Below are 14,976 nucleotides of genomic sequence, written 5' to 3' on the forward strand. Positions count from 1 at the left end.
ATGTGCCAGCCCAGCAGGGCTGGTGAGTAACTATTAAAACAAATTAAGCCTTCCTGACACTTTCAATAAGCAGTGACTAACAGCTCTTTAAATTATCAAAACAGTGGCAAAAATAAATTATATTTAAGGTTACGTTTTCACCACCTCCTTATTTGTACATACAAAATATGTCCATATAACTATATTAGCTACTTAACAGTGCAGCTATTCAAATGCAAAAATGCTTTTCAAATGCATCTGTACACGGACAAATGCAGATTTTTTCATACCTGAATGACTGTAAACAAACAAACCAGAAGCCAAATCAAGATCTGACTGTTTAATCTAGAGGATATTGCATATTTAGAAACATATTCTAAGTTGCAACAATGTAAATTATTGCTATCCCTTTATAGATTTTCAACTCCTTCATGAAAAGAATCACATTTGATCCACTGGAAATAAATCTGGTCAGAGGCTATTATAAAATGCAGAATGTGCTTCCACAAACAGAACAAGCAAACTTGTGTAATTGGTACATTCATAATTTATTTCAGAGTCACTCTGCTTTGCTGACATCTATCTATTCTTCTAAAAACCTTTTCCAATGAGTTGATTTATGTTCCAATAAAGGCTATCTCAAATCTCTCATTTCTTTCTGTTTGATTCTGAATATTTTACTGCTTGAAACTTCCAATGACTATCTGCAATAGTTACATTTAACCTTCCATATGCTCTCTTTCTCATACAATTGTTTACCTTCTAGGGCAAGGACTGGTATCAAACTTTCTTTTGATTAGGCTTCTTTCCTGGTGCTAGGTAGCACGTGTACCCCTTAGGCTTTCAGTGTACTAAATTAACTGTCAGCACTTTTTATGATCCCTCAGCTTCTTTTCCCTTCACAAATTTATCTCATTTCATTATCCTTGGCAGTTCTAAAACCTTTCAGATTTTGGTCTGCTGAAGCTCAATACTAATGCAAGAGGAAATAAGGTTCACCCTGACAAGAGATAACTATAACTTTTGAGCACACCTCTCTAGTTAGCCTTGCCCAGTCTATCTTCATCTGTCATTCAATGCCTAGAAGTAGAATTTGGGTGCTCAATACAAACCCTAAAGCCAGAAGTGCATTCTTTCCCTAGAAAAATATATGCTGCTTTCCATTTCCTGAACAGTTCTCCTCATCACTTTTTCAACTACCCTTAGTGAAATTATATTACCTGACTGCTTTGCCTAAGGCAAATAGATGTAGATTATTTCAGCATCTCTTTGTTTTCTTTTTTCCTTCTGGAGGGTGAGGCCAGCAAATTTTATACTAGACTAGCAACATGCTGTGAAATCCAAAGAAATAACTCTGCATGCCTCCTGCTCTAATTTTTGCTTGGAAAATGAGTACTTCTTATGTTGATTTGAAACATGAAAAATAACTGTGTGGCCATAAAAGTGCACAGGAAAACAAAATCTGTCAATTACACTGAGCTATTTTTGTCATATCTGACCTTCTGGGTCTATTCCAACTTTATCACTCTAGTTAAGTCAGTGACTTACTATCAGTTGCTTGCCAGCTCCTGGCAGTGCTCCCTGACCACTTCTAGGTGACTCACAGGGCACGAGATCGACCTTACGGTGTTTCAAATGACAATAAAATGTGCAACTTGCCAGAAGAAACACAATTTCTCTTTCTCCTAAGCCCCAGTCTCATCCCACCTGTGCTTCCCATTCCAGAACACTCAGAGCAGGAGGAAGGAGGTTATTTGAAACATCAGCCTGCAGGTGTTTCCAAGATGTGTCCATGACTAAGCAAAGATTTTCCTCTTTTGCGTTTTGTCCAGCTAAAGAGCAGAGGAAAGTAAATGGACATTTCTTTTCCCCTCCATGATTCTATCTTTTGCATTTACTTCTGAAATGCTTTCCAAACGTTTTCTCAGGGTTTGGCCTAAGATCTTGATATGCTGCCTCCTAAAATTCTTCTCAAACATATGTTATTTGCCTTGAAGTTGATAGTGTCTTTCCACTTCAGGAGAAATCTTCAGTGAGAGGCACCATGAGATTCTCTATTTCCAAACCAAACCCATTCAGTTATCGAGGAAAGAATTAGGTCTTCTACAAAATCCAGTCAGGGCACCCAGAGAGGAAACAGATCTGCTAAATAAGGAGCTGCCGTTTTGCACAGCGCCTTTTCAGAGCTGAACTGCCATATGCTGCTGCCTATCCCTCCTGCACTCACATCCTCTCTGGAGGAAACCAGCTCTGTGCACTTCAGTCCACTGGCTCAGCCTTCCCCAAAATGGTGTGCACTTCACTGAGCTGCAGGCTAATGTCTTCTTGCCCCACCCCAAGGCACTGAAATATGTTTCTGGTGCCTTAGACACCCTTCAAAGGAGCAGGTGCTTCTCTTGCAGACACCTTGCACCAGGGGAGGAGATGGGGACCCATGGTCCCTTGAGGGTCCTTGGCAGGCTGTGTCACAGACACGAAGCGATTGGTGGAGGGAAGTGACAGACTTTCTCCGTGTGTGACATTCTTTTTGTTTCTGGTTTCTTGTGAGGAGCACACAGGGTTCAGGAGGTGGAGGAAAGTCACCCTGATGTTCTGATTCCCTTGCACTGCATCAAGGGAGCAGGGGGATAGGCTCTGCTAGGCCCAGCCTAAATCTATCCCTGTAACATGTTAAAGAGAAAAAAGTTTTCTACGTGCCTTTGGGGTTCTCTTCTGTACAAAGAGAGACTCCAGGAAGCGTTCTGTGACACCAGTGCCCATCAGGAGTCAGGACTGTCTAGTGCAATAATGGAGCTCTTATAGCCACGCACGCACACAACCATTCCCAGCCCTTCCCGCGCTCAAAAAGCTTTGAAATGAAGCTCCAGCCAAGACGTCCCTCTTGCAGTCTCACCTAAGCCTTCTTTCCAGCCACATCCTGCATGCCAGCTCATAGCAGGCATTCCTAATCCCCTGGCTGCCTGCCTTGTCTTCCTCTCCAAAGGGACTTTGGCATCACTTTCCACACGTTTTGCCTTTGCAAAGCTACAAAGGCCTTGACTCTCATGTTCATGCCTGCCACTTGACTCAAGAAAATAATAAAAAACCAAAGGAGGGAATGTGGGTGGGAAGTAAAACCTGATAAATGAGACTGCCTTTACATAACTACAAAGCCCTAATCATAACTGTGCTAATATACTTCTTCCTGTGCTGTTGAGAACCCACTGGTATAGCAAAAATGTAACACCGGCAAATAAGCAAGACAAAAATGTGTTAAAATCCATCACTGGATCCCTGGAAACCCACATGTTGTTTCCTGGCACTCCACCATTTACCAGCTGGCTCAGATGAAATTAGGGAAAAGGCAGAGGAACACTCTTTTCCTTATCACACTCATCCATTATCTTCCACCCTCACTATCACTGTAGAAGACACAAGCTCCGTGACACCACCAGCGTAGGGCACAATGTCATGCTTCCTCCTGCCTTTGCCCTTCATCCAGCCCCTACACGGGGCTGAGGGGTTCATTCAGAAACCTGGAGTTGTCGATCCTAGCTGGCAAGGATCCACACTTTTATTCAGAGACAGTCCCATGAATATGCAGCTGGTGACTCTGAAACCACTTTAGGTGACACCTCTTATCTCTGTGAATGGGTAGGTGAATGCACAAAATGAAAGGAGAAAATCTCTTGCTAGTTACAACAGAGGACAGAAAATAATGAAAACTGTTCAGATAAACAGCCTGGACACTCTTGTTCTACTTTGACCTGGCACTATTTTAAATCAAAACACCAGTCTGTGGTAATTTTACACGAACTTATTTTAAGTGAAAGTGGATCATTATGTTATGACTACCTGAATACATTCAGCTGAAATTCCAGTAAGGGGTGGCTCAAGGTTGGACCGTGCCTACTAGCTTTCATAGGTGGAAATAAGATGACAAAATCAGTAGTTAAGAGAACACTTCAGTGTGTGAAGAAAGAACCTCATACTGCGCCTTCATGATGCATCCTGCTCTTGGGATCAGTTTACCCCTAAACCCCAATGCTGCATTTTCATTTACATTCTGAAAACAAAGGGTCTGATTTCTTTTATACCTTTCTTATGCTATTGAATTTAATGTTAGCTGTGTCTCTTGCTTCAAGATTTTCTCTGGAAATCTCCAGTGATGCATAGAATAATTCAAAAAATTGTAGAGTAGGATCTTTTGGTGGTACAATTACATTTTCTCCTTAATAATGGTCCACTTCTGAGAATGCCAAGAGTGGTATAAAGGATGCCAAGGAAGCAAAAAGGAATCATATCACTAAACTTTGATAGTCTGAATGTGCTTGAAAAATCTTCTTGACCAAGAAGGAAGCAAGAAGAGCCCAGAGAAATGCTGACTTGAGGCTTCAGAAAAGAATCGGGTGCTGCCACTAAGCAGGACAAATCCTCATCTGACTTTGGTTCCTCATGCTGATGCATGCATGGAGCAATGTGTCCCCACCTTATAACACTCAATAAATAAGCTCAATTAATATAACACTCATTATATTTTATTATATAACATATATGGTGTTATTTTATTATATAATATATATTATACTATGTAACATATATAATTATAACAATAAATATATAAGCTCAATTAAGCCGGTTTATTAAAAAGTATCAAAGTATGAGTTTTGTATCATACACCATTCTTCTCTCACTTAAGCTAAAGGTGAATCCCTTCATTTGAGGAACAATTAAATTCTATATAATCTTTAAAAAAAAAAAAAGAAAAAAGAAAAAAAATCCCAGTATTTAGAATTGTAGTAGGTTGTTGAACAAGGAGCCATGTTTGATATGAAACAAAAAAGCATGCATATCCACATGTGCAGCATTTGAACAGGTATTATTTGTCACAGTCTCCCACAGATGCTATCAGAGCTTACGGAGAAAAGCAATGGTTATTAAAAATGATTCACCACACTTATTAACATGACAAAGCACAAGAACCGTGAACTAGTCATTAGAATGAATGAGGTTTGATAAATAAAAGAGAATGTATGAGATTTAATAAATAAAAGGCTTTTCAATGTTCTATAAGGACCCACTCTTGAAACCCTTTGGTTTTTGTGAGCTTCAGGACACCAACGTACCCAGGAGTTTGTTTGTGTGAATTACTCATGAAGGGTCCCTTCCAGCTCATACTATTCTATTATCCATTGCCACTGGGATAGTGCAGAGAAGCAGCCAATCTTTGATTGCAATTGCTCAGTTAAAATTTTCACCTACAGAAAACACAGTATTGCTGTGCCAAGTCCAAGTCAGTGCATGTTTTGAAGGTATTTAAGCTGATTCCCTTCTCGCAGGAGAAAAGCAGAGCTTGCCAAAGTGACTTCCAGATGGAAAGTGCATCCCTGATCATATGTGTCTACAAACAGACCAAGCTGGGCAGTCCTGAGGCTGCTCTCACTTGACCCAAATGGGGAACCATCGTCTTGGAACTCAGAGTGGGGGAAGAAAGCCAAGTGAGAATCACATATTTTAATTGAAAAGTAATTAGGCAAGAACATCAGCAGATTGCAGTGGAAATTGAGAAGCCATAGAACAAACTGTTTCCATGGACTCACTAATCCTTGTGGATTCCTTCCAACTCAAGATATTCTATGATTCTATGATCCTAAGGGTGAAGTCTGTCAGGATTAGACATTGAATGTAAGCTCTCTTCACAATTTTTTATTTTAAAGCTGGAAAAGAAATAAAATCATAAGTTTTACTCTTGCTTAGTCCAAGAGTGATCTGGTATTATTCATCCATAACTCTGAGGGTTTTAACTCTAGACCATTGTACAAGCACAAACACCTAGGTCTGAGGCAGGCTCTCACTTACATAAAGGTTGGTCTGGATGGGTTCTTTTGATTTATCTCACCATGCCGAAAAGAACATTTCCCTGCCATGCAGCCAACTGCTCCTAATTAAGAGCCCTGAACAGCAGTCTGCAGAACAAATTCCAGTCCCTCTGCTGCCAGAGGAAGCCTTCATGGTGTGAAGCCTCATACAACCACCAGGAGAGGCTGAGCTCAGAATCAGACTTTTAGGGAAACACTAAATGCAATATTAAACTGAGAAATATTTTAGCGACATTTACATTGAAGAATATACACACGAAAGAGGATATTCACAATTACAATCACAAAGTGCTGGGACTCTAAAGCCTGGGGAGTATGCTGCTTCTGCTTCTGGTGGATAAAGAAAAGGTTGTGTATGCTGTGCATTTCCCAGTCTCACAGGACCCAACCTTTTGTTTCTAAATCAATAGTTATGAAATGAAGCCTTCTAAACTACTTAAACTTGTCATGAAAAGACTTTTCAAAATTTCTCTCTTTTTTATCTCTCTTTTATATGTAACCCTGATCCTCTTCCTTAATCCATATATATTTGCAAAAGTTTTTGCAGGCTTTAAAGTCATACTCAGAAAAGTCCTTCCTGAAACACCTTTGATGACTTTACAGTATATAATGACATTCAAAACTACTCCTCAAAGTCTGACTAAATGACCTGGAAAAACACAATAGACAAAACCACAGCAATAAAATTATTCTAGGTACAGAAATTAAGACAAATCAACTTTATCTGAACTAGAGCTGGTGTGACTAGAGTTGTTAGTGCTTTCTTGTAGGCTGAATAGAGGAGACTTTCTTAAGGAACTGATATGACTTTCCCTTAAACAATGAACGCAAGTTCAACTGAATGCAATCTGGAAAAAGTCCTAAAACTTAGCCAGGAACTTAGACTGAATGTAATAATTTGAGTTCTGCCACAGAAACTGTGTCTGATTAAACGTCACAGGGTCACGATTTTACTGTGTGCTCCTGTACAGTGAAAGCCATCATATAAATGATACCATTCAAAGTTAGCACACTCATGCACATCAATAGAAACCACAGACAAGCCTCTTGTGGCTTCACTGACTGCTTAAGCCCGGCAGGTAAAGCTGGTCATTATTCTGAGCACAGAGGTAAGTTCAGAAATATGTCAACATGCATTACTGCAATCAACATGCATTAGTGCACATCAGCGTGCATTATTGTAATCAAATTTAACAGCTCAACTGAACAACGAGGTCTTGCACTCTGAAAAGATGGAAAAAGGTCCAGTAATGGTAACAAAGTGGTGCTAGACTGCCCATGGAGACACATAGCAGGCCTCTGCCATCAAAGTATAACTGCAATTTCACTGCAAGAATCAGTCTGGATGGTGTACCACAATCATCATTAACTAGAAGCACATTATAGTGATCTCCAAAAGCAATCATTTTTGATGTCAGAATTAGAAACTAAAATTTATGAGATGTGCTCCATGTCCTGGGAAATATCTGCTTTTTCAAGTATTTCTTCCTTAACTTTGGAACATTATCAAAGGCAGTTTGTGAGGGAAGAGAATTAATTTTTGAGAACCAAGTAAAAATTTCATCCCGACAGGTCAGAATAAAGTAGAATTCTAACCCATACAGATTTTAGCCTTGGGATAATGTTTGAAAAGCTCTAAAGAGGCTTGAGTTTCACTCAGAGTTTTGTAGAATTAATTTATATTGTGATTGCAGTCTCCATAGAGGCTCTGGCCTCCTGGCTTTACCAGCTGAAAAAAATTGCACTGATAATCTGAAGGAAAACAACTATTTTTCCTCATGTCTGTTAAAATCTATTCAGCATGGAGTACCTAGGATTCTCACACTTCACTCTGAGAATTTCAAAAACCCCTCATCTTCCCTCAAGCTCTGTCTATCCTTCATCCTATTATTTAGAACACTCAATGATTCACAGTGTTGACAATGCACTTTCTCTATCAATTGTTCCCACCTCATTTCTAAAGCAGGATGTTCTTATTCTTAGAAACATACCAACACCTCATGATAAAAAAAACCACCCTGAAGTCCAAAACCAAACAAAACTCAAGAGATTTTTTTTCTGTACACTGCAAAAATCTGTCCATCATTATGACAACCACCTTCAGAGAGTGAGACACTGCCACTGCCTTACACCACTCGTGCCAAGACCCATTAACGGGAATCACATATTGGTCCCTTCATTAATCTACATCACTTCTGTGGTTAAACCAGCACATTCCCATTGTTGTTGACTCTGAATGTGATGTTCTTATGTCATTGCTCATGCAGTTCAGTGTTGCTTCAGCTGTAAACAAACACAGAGTTTAGCTGTGAATGAACTCCTTCCAGCTCAGGCCAGCAATACCCCAGTAATGCCAAAGCCACCTGAACCAGGAATGGGACACAGCACAGAAACCAGGGCTCACAATCCCTGCACTGCCAGAGCAAGGGAGGGACTGAGGGAGAAGAGAAGGCAAAAGGGAAAGACTCTGAAAGGATGCAAATACTGACACCCTCGAAATGACCATAGTAAGTAGATCTGCACTAAGAAATACTAATTTTCAAACAAATGGGTATTTCAAATACAAACAGTATTTTCCTTGATTCAAAGCTGGTTTCATGTGACAAACATTTAAAAGCAGTAGTGTAGGTCCAATTCTAGAAATTAAAAAGTAAATGGAAACAAGCTTCCATTTCAGGATTCAGTTCTGTTCAACACCCTGGACAGATAAAATCCCAAGGTCTCAGAAAAGTGCTAGACTTGAAGAAGTTAGGTTTAGTTTTCAGGGGTACAGGGCTAGGCACAAAAAAATAATCCTCACAGCTGTGCCAAATCCCTGGAGGATGGTTTATCCTAAATCTGGTTTACTTCTCCTCCTTTTTCCTTAATCTGTCCAGTTTCTCCTTAAACATTCCAAAATCACAGATGTCTCGTAACTCAGACAGTGGGGCAAATATGCACAAAATGATGATGTGAGGAATCTGGTTCACAGCCAACACACAACTGCTTCACAGTACATCTAGGAAACCTCATTGTCAGTCCATCCCAAGAAGGTGTGTGACTAAAAACATTAAAAGAAACCCCAACAAACATTGCAAGATGGCAAAAGATATATCATAAACAAGTAAGCATGTTTATAAATCCTCTCCAAAATTCCCAGAGGACCATGCTCAAATCCCAAGTGTGCCAAACAAAGCCAATGTAGTGGTGGGTTTGGTAGTGGTAAGAGTCAGACTTCATGATCTTAAAGGTCTTTTTCAACCTAAATGCTTCTGTGATCCTGCTGGGTGTCAGCACTCTTTTCTCCCTGCAAAGGAATGATGGAGTTCAGGCAGAGAAGGGCATCACCAGCATGGCCCCAGATGCTCCCATTCACGAAGGATGAGCAGTGGGCATCCTGGCACTACTCTGCACACAGACTAAGATGGATCTTACCCATTACTCCCTGCCCAGCTGGTATCTGTCTATTTATTTTGTTCAGAGAACCATTTATAGATGGCTGAGACAAACAGCTCTAACTCAATTGCCAAAAATCCCCCACAACATTAATATTTACAAAGTGCTTCTTGTGGGTACCATTTTAGTCTAAATATTATTTGTATCTTCAAGAAACACAAAGCTCTGAATAAGAAGATGAGAATAATCTCCATAAACACCAACATGTATAATTCTTCTTCTTGAAACAACACTGAAAGGACACATTCTTAATGTTTTATTTCTGTTTCATCTCGGTTGCTTTAATATTCCTGGAATCTTGAGTACATTTTTTCTTTTAAATGCTCATACCCTTTCCATTTGTCAAACACTGATTTACCTCCTGCAACTTGTGCAGAACTCTAATTTAACACACTTTAGTTGGATCTCTTGTTTTCAACAAGCATCACAAATTCTACTGAGAGCACAGAAAGACACTGGTTAACCAAGCACAGAGCATGGAGAATCATTGTTTGTGCAAACCTCCTGCAAATATAGTGGGTTTACATTTATTTTGAACAATACCTGGCATCACAGTTCACAGTCTTAATTATCCTTATTTTTAAAGTACTTATTTAGAACCCTGAAAGAGAAGAAGGAAATCATTTGGGACCTTTTCTGCTCAGGAATAGGAATAGACTAGAGTGGCTTAATTCAATTACAGTAATTGAAATTCCTCCCTTAGCTTTTTGTCACTTGGAAAAATACCACAAGACCCTGACTTGCCTTAAAGATTTAGATTTTATCACTTAATGATTGTGAAATGGCAAATTTGTTTTGGTAGAACCTGAACAATTATCAGAGATGCCAGTTCATGTTAAGAAGCCGGGAGACTGCATACTTCTTATCTTAATTCCTGGGTGAAAAAACAAAGAGATTTAAAATATTTAATAATTAGAAAAATGCTCCATAAATTGCTCTTCATGCACCTAAGGCTAATGAAAGCACTGGAAGTTTGAAGATATAAAGCACTCATCCTAAAGCACATCAGCATTCAGAAAACTATCACAGGATGATTTTTGAGTTGGCGAAGGCAGAAGGACAATATTAAGAAAGCAGAGGGACTCTAGCCCCTCTCTCATCTTAAATAACATAGGGAGTGTCCATCCTCTCTGCTGGGAAGTCAGGGAAAAGCCACTGATCTTTCATCAGGCACTGTGACCAGCACCAGAGCTTTCACAAACATTGTTTTTTTCACTCAGCTCATCGTTTAAACACAGTGCACAGGATCTTAATTTGCATTTGTATCTTAGTCTAGTGAAGAACAAAACTAAGTGAGGAGCAAGGAAGAAGTCTCCCATAGGCAAAACACTTCACAAGAGGAACAGAAGCAACAGACCCTGATTTTCTGCGGGGCTGAACTGCCTCTTGAAATGGAACCGGCGTGTGGCGCAGAGGCAGCATACACCAGGGAAGCAGTACCAAGTAACTTAAAGTTGTCATGTTTAATTAATTGGTTCTTAAAAATGCTTGATGCAAACAAACCATTAAAGTCCCTTGACTGATTATTACACCTCTTATAATCTGATGAAGACATTCATCTGAGTAGGGAAACTGGCAAATCAAGTAACTCAAAACTAATGTCTTAACTGAGCAAGTAAGTTACTCCATGCAATCCAAGGCACACTGAGTATTTAAAGAGGTACTGCACCAGAGCTGATAGGTTTCTTCATTATTTTGGCAGAGCTGCAAAATGTTTGAAAAGAAATAATCTCAATCCTTATCACCTACATGCATTTGAAAGTTTTTGAACCCTCTACTGAAACCCATCTGTATCACAGGTTTAACACTCTGGTCCGTGACTGCTCATGTAATTTTTAAAATAAGAGAAAAGCTCCTCAATCACTCAGACATTAAAATTTAGGAGTTTTCACCTTCTCCAGTTTCCTGTTTCTTCTCTTAATACCATTTAAATCGAACATTTATTTTATCATTCATTCCGTCTTAGAATGTTGCCTCCTTTTCTTTCTTGCAAACAATCTGAGGACACAGGGATCAAATCCATCTCAGGCTTTCCCCCAGCTGTTCAAAACAAGCAATCAAATAGCTGTGTGCATGCAAGTTCACAAGCTAAAAGCTATGCCGAGCATTCAGAAGACAATACTCTGGAATGATTCCCCACCTGGGTACTCACCCAGTACCAAGAGTACCAGTGCACAGTATTAGCACAGGTACAGCTACAGCATCGTCAGTTCCCACCAGCTTTACTGGCTCTAGCTTCTCCAGTTAGACCAGTCTCCTGCTGGAGAAGTCCAAGGGTTTTCACAGTGTCTAAAAATCCATCCAACACTGGCTTGATTACTGATCCTGTCTGACTGCAGGCAGTGCTGGGCTCAGCGCAAGGTACAGTCTGATTACCTGGGGGTAATCTCTAACAGTGTTCTGAAATCATAGTTAGGCATTTAAAAGGATTTCTCCCAGAATCAAACACAATGACAAAGAAGAAGCATCTGAAGACCATCACAGTCCTGCCTAAGTTCAGCAAAGAAATGCAATTCTAATTAATCTCTTCTCTCACCTGTTTTATCAACATGGAGTTATGTAGGGGAAATTAAAGAAACAAACTCACATGTTTTAGGTCTTCAAAACCAAAGCCACATAAAAAAAGCTGGGCTATATTAATGGGGACCCTGGCAATAGATCCAGGCACCATGAGAGTTAGTCGTACAAAGGGCTGTGTCACATTTAAAAACTGAGCTGAAACTTTTCCTTCTGTGCTGTTTTAAAGCCACTCCGTACTTAAGTGCGAAGTGATGGCAAACATTTATTGACAGTTAATGCAGTGCTCCTGCGATGTATTATTAGGCACAAGCCCAAAGGCACAAGGCCAAGTGCTGTTAATCTCTTGGTGAGTGCCATACTGTCTCAGATATGCACTGCCTGAAAATATCCGGTGATATCGCTAATGTTTTTTAAAAGGCAGGAGTCTCGAGTTTTCACAGAAACTGATACACTGATTAACCCACCAGAATAAAAGTAAAATGGAAAAAGCCCTGCAACAGTTCACCCAGTTTCTAACCCCTGTTTCCCCACATCAGGAGTGATGTACCGAAAAAATACTACCCTCCTGTGCTTTACCTCATGCTTTACTTTAGCAGTGTCAAACCAGATCTTTCTTGCTCGGCTAAAAACCTTTCCAAAACAAGTGAAAACATCTATCAGCTTTTACCCAAGGGAAATGAATTGCTGAATATTCAATCATAGGTTTCCTTCCAAATGCTCTGCTTGTTTGCTTTAGAGAAGCCTTAAGAAGGGCAAATAAAAGGTTTGGAATCCTCTGAGCAAAGCTGACTTCTTTCTCTGAAGGTCACCCTCAAGCCATTTCAGAACCAAGGAAATAGCCAGGGGAGGGATAAGCAGACTCAATAGACAGCTTTTCTTCTCAAGTAACTTTTGTGCTTCAGGCTGAACTAAAAAAATGCCCTCAGGTTTGCCACTTTTTACGGACCTATCCAATTTTACCCTGGGGAGAAAGATTGAGTAAGAAGTTCTTGCAAAAGTATCTGCTGCACAAGTGCTTCCATGAAAGGAGAGACTGCCTTTTCAAAAAGACTCCACTAGAAGTGATCAGGCTCGTCAAGGGTCTTATGGTTCAGGTACCTTCTTCTTTGGGACAAACCTTAACTGCTGTTTTCAGGGTCAGTGCTAGAACTGGAATATTCATTCAAACCATACCGTGTAGGTCAGAATCAAGACAGCCCCTTCATATTCCTTCAGAATTTACGGTCTGATCATACTAATAATATGCACTCAAATTGATAGCAATGCATTTAGCAAACATTAAGTATGACTGCCATGCCTATTCAGAGCAAATTTTGCCTAGGATCCAAACGGAAACTTCTAATCACGTTAGATAAACATATTATTTAGGAGATGCTGCAGCCTGACTAAAGACTTAATTCTGTGTAAACCTTGAGGAAGACCCGGGAAAGCAGCGGGAGCTCTGCCTAAGCAAAAACTACAGGACCTGGGGCCCCTGTGCAGCTCCACGCACGGGCACACCACTGTCATCCCAGTGACAGCTCCGCAAGCCCCGTTTCAGTAAGGAAAGCGAATCGCCACCCCAAATCCCCAAGCAGGCAAGTGAACAAAGCAGCTCTCCGGGGCAGTCCGGGCAGGGCAGCGGCTCGGCTCCCGGCTCGGCTCCCGGCACAGCCCCGTTACCTTCTCACCGGGCAGGGCCGGCCGCGCTCGCTCCGCTCCTCAGGGCAGCGCAGGGCAGCGCAGGGCAGGGCTCCAGCCCGGGGCAGGCGGCAGGGACGGGGCGGGGCGGCCGCGCTTCTCCCCGGCTCCGGCAGCGCCGCTCGCTCCGCGCACGGCCCGGGCACGGACGGGACCCGGTAACTTGGCGCACGGTGCCGCCGGCCAGCGGCGGAGTTGCGGCCACCCAGCTCCATTCCCTCTCCCAGCGGGTGCCCCGGCTCGCCCGCCGCAGCCCCTCTCACCTCAGGCACTGCCTCCTCCCCGCCGGGGCCGGGGCCGGCGCCGGCTGCTCCCCGCTCCATCGCCTCTCCCGGCTCCCTGCTCGCTCCGGCTGGCGCGGCCCCGCTCGCCGCCGCCGCAGCCCCAGCGCCGGCCCCGGAGCGCCGCCTGCCGCCGGGGCACGGCCCCCGCCCCCGCCAGCCCCCGGCCGGCGCTGCCCCAGCCGCCCTGCGAGCCTCAGCCGGGCACCGTCCTGGCCGGGCAGCGGCGTTCATCTTTCATTCATGTCTTTAACCAGCAGCCCCCTCCCCTCGCCGGGGCAGCGCGGGTCCCGCTGCCCGAGCGCTCAGCCCGAGCCCGAGCCGCTCTGAGGCGGCGAACGCGCTCCCCCGGGCCCCGGACCTGGGCTGGCTGCGCTGCGCTCCCGGCTCAGTTTCCAGCTCCGCTCCCAGCCCGCGGGTGGCTCCGTGCAGCCGGCAGGTGAGCGCTGTCAGAGAGCCCGTGGGGCGTGCCAGGCGCTTCCCAAGGCGGGGAGAGCCCTTTCCCCGAGTTTCTGCCCCAGCCCGGCGCAGCCGGAGCCCGTCGGGGAGGCAGAGCGGTGCCGGCAGCCCGCCGAGCGCAGGGACGGGACGGCGGCAGAGCGCGGCTTAGCTCGGAGCCTGCCGTGTGTGCCGGGGCTGCCAGGAGCCCTCGGGGGGCCAGCTGGGCAGCGGCGTTCACAGACGGCCGGGCAGAGACATCATTACCCTGCCTGATGTCTCCGATCTGCGAGCCTTTGGATGCCGGTGAGAGCGGTCAGGCTCTGCCCGCGCTTACACCGCACGTACACCGCCGCAGAGTGCCGCTCCGCCGGGCAAACAAAAAACACACCACACGCGGAACTTTCATGGTTTTAGTAACGAGGATGCTCTACCCCGACTCCTCCCTCCCCCCCCCTCAATCCCCAGCGGTTAACCCCAAGTTACAGCCTATTTGTAAGGATCGAAATGCATTTCCTGAGGTGTCCCTTTTATCACCTGCTTTTTTTCAAAATGCCTCTGTAGCTAGTACCTTACTCCAGATGTTTTCCAATATTAACTTATTTTATTTTATCTTATTTTATTTGGATTCTGGCGTTCATTAATTTTAATTTTTAGTGTATTTTTTTTAATATTTCCTTTCTGTCCTCTTGGGGAAATTTCTGTCTAGTTCTGACATCTGTCATGATTTCTGCCCCTTAATACTGAAGCAAAGATTATGTGTGTATTAATTAGTTTCTTTTCTC

General features: G+C 43.0%; 1 protein-coding gene across 2 annotated transcripts in view; it reads right to left on the reverse strand.

Moving 5' to 3' along the window:
- Window positions 1-14,510, reverse strand: part of KCNG2 (potassium voltage-gated channel modifier subfamily G member 2) — a 53,450-nt gene extending 38,940 nt beyond the window's left edge. Inside the window, exon 1 of one of the 2 annotated variants that reach the window (XM_015618132.3) lies at window positions 14,115-14,510. The gene's annotated coding sequence lies outside the window, so the exon portion shown is untranslated. Of the gene's footprint in view, window positions 1-13,735; window positions 13,824-14,114 lie in introns of those variants that run through there. The other variant, XM_015618131.3, reaches the window with a different exon arrangement.
- Window positions 14,511-14,976: the final 466 nt, after the last annotated feature.

Source organism: Parus major, chromosome 2, assembly GCF_001522545.3.
Source record: "Parus major isolate Abel chromosome 2, Parus_major1.1, whole genome shotgun sequence".
NCBI classification, from domain to species: Eukaryota; Metazoa; Chordata; class Aves; order Passeriformes; family Paridae; genus Parus; species Parus major.